Genomic DNA, 8,832 nt, shown 5'->3' with positions numbered 1-8,832 from the left:
TAAGGAGAAACTTCCTGACAGTTAGAACAATTAACCAGTGGAACAACCTGCCTCCAGAAGTGGTGAATGCTCCAACACTGGAAGTTTTTAAGAAGAGACTGGACAGCCATTTGTCTGAAATGGTATAGGGTTTCCTGCCTGAGCAGGGGGTTGGACTAGATGACCTCCAAGGTCCCTTCCAACTTTATTATTATTATTACAGGGGTAGGCAACCTTGGCTCTTTTATGACTCATGGACTTCAACTCCCAGAATTCCTGAATCAGCATAGGAGTTGAAGTCCATGAGTCATAAAAGAGCCGAGGTTGCCTACCCCTGGTCCAAGAGCTTACCTTGGATGTTAGACCAGAAATACAACTCTACTTGAATAGATGGAGCTGTGCCTTCTGATAAATACTTTATTTTGTACAAGTCACCTATCTAAATTAGCTTTGTATGAATTGAAAGAAGTAAAGCTAAAGCGTATTTTAAGATAAAGGGCAGGGTACTTAGGTAGTCTTTAAAAACCACAATAAGCCCTGCCAGGAAGCTTGTTGCAAGTTGAATTTTCCTGTCATATTTCCATGTATTTTAGATTCTCAGAACAGTAATGGACAGATCAAGAGTAACGGCACCACCTTGTGAAGTAACATTGTGTTTGCAAGAGACGTTTTCTGGATGCAGATGGGCCAGTGTGCTATAAACCAGTCTCTATTGTTTAGAAAGACCAGAAACCAGTTTAATAGAAAAAAGGCTTTTCAAGCACTTGTATTATGAAATTAGACATGAAATCTAAATTAGAATGCCTGAAGACATTAACTGGTATTTGTTATTTCCTTGCAAACATGGTAAATTAGCCAACACGGATTAAGGAAAACATTAACAAGCTCTTAGGAATGGGATTTCTTCCAACAGATCTCTCTCTGGCATAATATAAAAACTCCTGTTGGGAGATTCCTTGGCAAAAATACCTGAAAGGAATCAAGCACTCCATGCAAATGGAATTTTTGGGGAACAAACGAACAGGCTTGACGAAACCAGCTTCCTATCTTTATGCACCTGTTGTAATACACTCTTGTACACTTCTTCATATCTCAGTTTAAATTTTTGCCTGGTTCTTTTTCCTGATTTTCCATTATATTAACAAATTGTAAACTCTTCATCTTCAATGTATTGCATCAGGACTCAGTCAATGTTACAGGCAAAAAGATTCAATCTTGTCTAATTTCTCTGCCTCAAATTATATTGCACTACCTTCTAATCTTGACCATTAGCAACATACACATTTATTTTTTGATGAATGCTTAAGTCAAGGATTAATTTCAGACAAGATATTATGAAATAATATTTTCAGTACCAGTTCAGTTCTATATTATATATGCGCTAAAGAGAATTTTTAAAAAATCAGAAGAATTCTAGGATGGAAGGTGGACTTACCAACTACTATTGTTTCTCCAACTGAAGATAATTATGGAAAACCGTTAATGAAGCCATGCTATGTTTCATGAAGCTAATTAGTACATAGTACCTACATTTGATTTGAGATATTTTCCAGAAGATATTTTCTGAGAATAAAATGTTTATCTTCTCACGCTCCCTAGAAATACAAGGTGTTCTCTTAGAATTTTCTCCAGGAGAAGTGGCAGAGGAACATCACACAGGAATAATTGGATGCACATTGAAAATAAAAGCTACTACCCAACCTCAGGTATTGTTAATGCTGTGGAGTCAACCAAGCTTAACATCCGATCAAATTATTTTGTAGTTTCTGTAATATGAGCAAATAGTAATATAAAAAGACCTCTACTAAAAACTATTTATACAATGGATGTATGCATTATTGAAAAGATTTCCCAATAAGAAAGAAATTATGGTAATTAAATATTGGTAGTCCTTGACTTATGATCACAACTGAGCTCAGAATTATGGTTGTATGTCACAGCAGTTGTTAAGCAAGGTACCCATGTGATCATCTCATTTAATAACCACAAGCCTGGCTCTCTCTGTTGCAGTCATTAAGCAGCCATGCAGATCGTTGATGTCTTGAGATTGGGGAGGCCCTGGGAGGTCAGGTGCAGGCCTATAATGCAGCACCTCCATAGCTCAGACGAAGATCGCCTTTCCCAAGGAGAAGTAGCTGATCCATTGTGAATCCGAGAATTGCATCCACTTCCCAAATATGGCATCCACTTCCGGAATGGCACTACATGTGGCTTCTGTGTAGGAAGATTGCATAGTACATTGGCTGCTTTCCCTTGGGAAAGGTGATCTTTGAAAGTGTATGTGGAGTGATGAGGCAAGGGAAGCCCACTAGGGTAGAATGCAAGCCAAGGCCTGGGTACTCAGCTGGGGGGAAAGCTGGCCCAAGGATGGGGGGGGGAGGGAGAGAGAGAGAAAGGCATGTGAGAGCAACTGCAACATCTCTGTGGTTGGGCGTAAGGGCAGGTGGATTTTGCCAAGCACTCAGGTTTTTTTCTTTTTCTTTTTTTATTTTAAATTTAAATTTTATTGAAAATAAAAATTAAAAACATTGAACATGATAAATCAGATTTGACATACATCTCAATTCACTATTCACCATTAATTACTAGTGAGAAAAACCTATACAAGTAACATCACTCTAATCACAATCTTCACTTATCTCATTACAATAACTTCCATGCTTTTTCCCCCCACCATCTGTAAAATTTGTTCCAACTTTGGTAAAAATCCGTTTCATCCTGATTTTTAAGTCTTCTAGTTAATCTATCTAATTCTGCGCAGTACATAATTTTATGAATTACGCTTTCCTTACTAGGTATCACCATAGCTTTCCAATTTTGAGCGAATATAATTCTTGCCGCAGTAATCACATGAGTAAATAAAAACACTCAGGTTTTTTTCAAGTGACCACAGGGGTGCTGCAGAGGCCCTAACTTTGTGTAGAGGTCATAGGTCTCTTCCTTCAGCACTATCATACTTTCAAATGCCCATTAAATCAATGGTCATAAGCTGAGGACTATTTGTTCATGGGCATAGACTATGTTCACTCTAGATGGGCGATCAGTTTAAATCTTCATTTCAGACTATTCAAATATTTAATTTTCAGAAAATGTTAATATTTTCCTGATCTCTTTATTTTGCACTGTAGCATAAGCTATTTTGTTTCAGAAAAAATATGACTCTAAAATTGGTCAGTTTCTTTCTTTCTTTTTGTTTTTTTTCATCTTCTGCAGTACTTTCAGGTCTAGATTATCAAATCTGGGCTTCAAAAATCTAACCACTAGATGGCACGAAAGAGTTTTCTTTATTTCTTTTAACAACCTCTTGCATGCAACCTGGCAATCCATTTGAACTACTGCAGTGTGTATAAGGAAGTATTAAAAATAATTTTAAAAATTCTATTATTACTAATTCATAGTAGATTAAACATAAAGCTCAAATCATTTTGCAAAGCTTCATCCATATTTATTGATGAAATTTACTCTTGAATCGAAAGATAGGATATTTTATAGCATGTTCCTTTTTCCCCTGTGGATGTTTGTATAACAGGTAGGGCATGTAGTGTATTGGATAATTATTATTGATGGATTAAGCATGCTAGAATTGTTACTTAGTTATCTTGGGCTACCCTTATATGATATAACGTTAGAGATTCCACTGACTAGTGTATTTTGTTTGTTAATCAAGAAGACACAGCCCTGATGATAACTGATGAAAAAAGGAACAAAATATTACAAATTTCATAATAATTAAATAATGCTTTAGGTATTGTCTAATCTGGAATTCTGAAAATCATTTAAAAGGGAAGAGATTTTACATTTAAGAAAGGATCTGCAATTTCTATCTCCAAAGAAACTGCTACTAGAGATGCTATTATCACTACTAATTAAAAGGAAATGTGAATAAACTTACAATATAATGAAAACAAAAAAAAACCTTGTAGTAAGTTAAAATTAACTGTGCTTTCATCATGGTAGCACTTCATACCCAGCAGGGTAATGTAGGTTTGGTGGGGGGAGGGAAACCTCCAGAAAATGTAACAAACTGGGATGTATTCAATAAGCAAGCAAGCTATTTGCTAAGATCAGCAAGTAAATGTTATTTTAAAAGAATGCATTAGTGCATGCTAAAGATAAAGGATTTAATAATTGATGTGAAACAGGGATAGCTGACCTGGAAATCTGTAGCATAAATGGGATAATCAAGACATCAATATGGGTCACTGTGGGAATAAATAGCAAAATTATATCAATATATTTGGACACTGGCCCTCCTATGTTGGTTATAACACAGCATCCATTTGAGTAGCATTTCAGAGATACTAATCTAAAGCCATCAGAAATACAATTCAAATATTATACCATAGAAGAAAACAATCCTATTGGAATAATAGTTTTACTGTAAAATATATTAATCAGTGAGCTTTGCTGTGAAACAGATCATGATTCAGATCATAATTGAATGAAGAAGCTTCAATTGGATTTGAATTTCATTAAATGCCTGCATGCTATATTTCTTATCCCAAAAACGACTACCGTGTTTCTCCAAAAGTAAGACCTACCCCGAAAATAAACCCTAGCTTGGTTTTGGGGGGTGGGCCTAATATAAGCCCTACCCCAAAAATAAGCACTAGTTTTGGAGTGAGGCGCACACCTAAAAATCAAGCTGGAGGGGTATAGAGCTGCCCCACGCGCCCCGCACCCACTTACCTTGCAGCCAGGCCTCTCCTTGCCAGCCCACTTCTTCTGCAGCATCCCCAGGCCTGCATTTCGCAGTCAAAGGCCTTTCCGGAAGGCCACTGCAAGCGAGAACTGAGCTACGGATTCAATCCATAACTCAGTTCTCGACTGCAGAGGCCTTCCGGGAAGGCCTTTGACTGAGAAATGCTGGCCAGAACTCCATTCTCAGCAGCAGAATGAAACTGCTCCTTTGGCCATAGAAGTGGGCCAGCTGGGTGGGGCTGTCAGTGCCGGAGGTGAGTGGAAAAGATACCTCTCCCCCCCAAAAAATAAGGTCTGGTGCCTCTTTTGGAGGCAAAAAAATAAAATAAAAATATAAGACCGGGTCTTATTTTCAGGGCAACACAGTAAGCGTAAGCTGAAATGATATTCAATGACATTTTGCCTAGTAGTATATTTCAGTATATTGAAACACATCTCAAAGATGAAATAATGTAACAGGAAAATGTGACCCCAAAGTTTTGTAAAACTCAGCAAGTTCCATACAGCATATACTAAGGGGCAGAAACTGGTTAAACAGAACCTGAATGCATTATCTCAAATGTTTATTGGAGTTCATAGATTACAGCTATGTTTCAGTAGATACAAACAATGAAACACACATTTTCTTTTAATTCACTATTACAAGCTAACCAACCCCCCCCCCCCAAAAAAAACAAGCAGTTGTGAATGTCTCAAGACTACCAATTGTATGACACCCACAATCATTTTTAGAATTCACTTACTATTATAGCAGATTTCTGCCAACTTTATTTACCACATCATTACCTTGGACACTTTTCTAGAAGTGGAGAGACCATGACAGTGGATAAAACAGTGTGAATGAGCTTTCAGACAGTCAAAAAGGTAATATCAGACATAGTGCTCGCACATTATACACCAGTGAAAAATGGTGTGTGATGCCGCAAAATGTGGCATCAGCACCACAAATGGCATCACAAATTATGAAGAACAGCAGTGAATACCTAATAATCTCTACATCACTGTCCTTCTCTGCTGCAATAAAGATTTATGCACAAATAAACATTCTGTGCTTGCTTTTGGGGAGTTAAACATTTCAATCAGTACTTATAGGGAAGGGATTGATCCTCACCACTTACTCATAAGCCTCTTGAATACAGCATTGGGATTTATTCTCTAGAGCAGTGTTTCTCAACCTTGACAATTTTAAGGCATGTGGACTTCAACTCCCAGAATTCCACAGCCAGCAATGCTGGCTGTGGAATTCTGGGAGTTGAAGTCCACATGCCTTAAAATTGTCAAGGTTGAGAAACACTGCTCTAGAGGACACAATACAAACAAGAGTCAAAAGGACACACAATCATGCAAATGTGGACTGATTGCCTCATAAGTAACCTGAAAATTTCATGTTGGGTGGGGGTTCCTTTGACATACTTTCTCTCAGAGATTGACCGTTTTCCCATCACAACTGAGATAGTTTAAGGAGAAACTCTACGTGACCTGATGCTGTTTCAAGTCTACATAGCAACCCAGAGATCATGAGAATATATTGAAAAAAGAATCAGTATATGGAGTTCTACCATCACCATATTAAATTTAAACTTGGCAAAATTGAATTATGTGCAGATTGGAAGTCATCATGCTATCCAAGTTGGGGGTGTTGGTAAAGATGATGGCATTAGCTTGCTGTGTTGTTTGTTGGGCAATAAATTAAACAGTTTGAGTTGTTCAACTTGCTAAAATGTCCAAATGAACCCAGAAAGCATACCGCTTAATCTATGGGGATGACAGCATTGTTGTGGAAAAGAAGTCATTGTAGCCTTTGCTACAAAGTGTGCCACAACTTTTTTAACTGTGGTAGATACAGGATCAGAATGCCCAGGGGTATTTGTGACTACAATAGTGCCATATCATACATCTGCAAATGAATTGGCTGAATGTTTTGTTCAGGTTTTAGGATGCTCTCCACTATCTGGAGAAAACATTACATTGAATCAAAAGCTTGCAGATGCTTAATTTATAAAAAGTACACACAAAACAAACTGAACACCGGCAATGTTATTTGTAGGTGTAACTTTGAAGCAATGAGAAGCAATGTCCAGGACAAACAGCTAAAACACATTGACCAATCTTCTCATGCTGAAAAATGACACATTTGCTAACTAGGGTACAGAAAGAAGTTGCATCCAATACGAATGTAGTCACAATTTATGGTAGCATTTTCATCCAAAGAAAACACTCAACTGGTAGTTGCTTCACAGTCACAAGTGTAGTCAGATATATGAAACATTCCTGTTCCTGATGATAGATGTTATGCCATTTATATTTTTAAAAACCCTCAAATAAAACCTAGATTTGGATATACTTTGTCTTTTGTGTGCTAATTGTTTTATCTAAGCCAATCATCATCATCATGCACTTTGATTATCTGTGGTTATCAGTAATCCTTGATTTACAACCACAATCAGGACCAGAAAATCCGTTGTTAAGTAATGGGGTTATTAAGTGAGGCATCACATGATTGCACCTGATTTTGTGTTTTTTTATCATGGTCATTATGCTAACCATCATGGTCATAAAGTGAGACTTCATGTGACCGTGACTTGTGACCTTCCCTGCCAGCTTCCCCATTGGCTTTACTTGTTGAAAACCAGCTAAGAAGGTTGCAAATGGTGATCGTGTGACTGCAAGGTGCTACTACTGTCATAAGTCCAAACTGGTAGTCAAGTGCCCAGATCACAATCAGTGCAAGGACCAGTTGTAAGTCACTTTTTCAATGCTGTTGTAACTTTGAACTTTAAATGAACGGTCATAAATTGAGGACTACCTGTAGAACCAACATATGTAATTCACTGGAGTTAGCCTTTCTGGTAGTGTCAGTAAAGCAAGCAATAGAAAACATTTTTCCTGAAAGTAAGGTTGCATGAATTGGGTATGTCTAGTTTAATGAGAAGGACTAGGGGTTACATGAGAGCAGTGTTCCTATATCTACCACAAGGAAGAGGGGGCCAAGCTATTCTCCATAGCACCTGAAGGCAGGACAAGAAGCAATGAGTGGAAACTAATCAAGGAGAGAAGCAACCTAGAACTATAAGGATAAATTTCCTGACAATTAGAACAATTCATCAGTGGAAGAACTTGCCTCCAGAAGTTGTGAATGCTCCAACACTGGAGGTTTTTAAGAAGAGATTGGACAACCATTTGTCTGAAATGGTATATAGGGTTTCCTGCTTGAGCAGGGGGCTTGCAATATAATGTCACCAGGTGGCAGCAAATCATGGAGATCTAATTCCAGAAAGTCAGTTTTCACTAGATGGCAGCAATGCAAACTACTTTTAGTTAGAGGTTTAAAGGTGAAAAAGACTATCCCAACACAAACACAACCTACTTCTCCTCCCCCCCTCTTCCTCCCCTCACATACACAAAACTTGGTTAAGAAAGGCTCATTATTGGCTGCCTTCCTGGAAAGTACAATATTTTTGTTTTAGGTCTCCACCCATCAACTTTAGTTATGTACACAAATAGATTTCTTTTTAGTATTTTCTGTTGTCCACTTTAAAACAAATGTAGCAAGGAGCAGAAGAATAGTGAAGAGTATGTTTAGCTTTTGTAGAAGTGCAAGTTAATGTTACACAGAGTTCAGTTATTATGAACTGCAATCCAGTTTCTACACCATTATGCAAATTATTGCCCTCATTCTTTATTCAATTAATTAACTATAAATCATTTTTACTTTCTTTGCGTTCAAATCTATTCCAAATTCTGCTGTGAAATTCTGATTCTATTCCATCTATGTTGCTTCTGATTTATCAGATGCTAGTAGCAAACAAGTAAATAAATGGCTCAGGAGGGCTTGATGACAATAGATTCCTTTAAAAATGTGTCCTTGTAAACCTAACCTTTAGTATTCTCACACAACACAAAGTCTGTCAGAGGTTAGAACCACAAGAAATGCTTAAAGCCAAAGTGGTTTTATGTTCTAAAATCCTGGCCCAACTCAGTGGAAACACAGGAGAACTGAAATTTTTATAGGTGGAAACATTGCTGCTGTCCTGGGCTCATTTCCATGTATTCATATGTTCACCAAAATACATCAGATGAAACAATTTTGTCTCAGAATCCACATTTGAATATAATCACTTAGAGTTGTATTAGTGGTTCCAAAACCCATGC

This window comes from Protobothrops mucrosquamatus, unplaced genomic scaffold, assembly GCF_001527695.2.
Source record: "Protobothrops mucrosquamatus isolate PMUCROS unplaced genomic scaffold, P.Mucros_1.0 scaffold329, whole genome shotgun sequence".
In the NCBI taxonomy this organism is placed as follows: domain Eukaryota; kingdom Metazoa; phylum Chordata; class Lepidosauria; order Squamata; family Viperidae; genus Protobothrops; species Protobothrops mucrosquamatus.
This window is presented reverse-complemented; position numbering follows the sequence as displayed.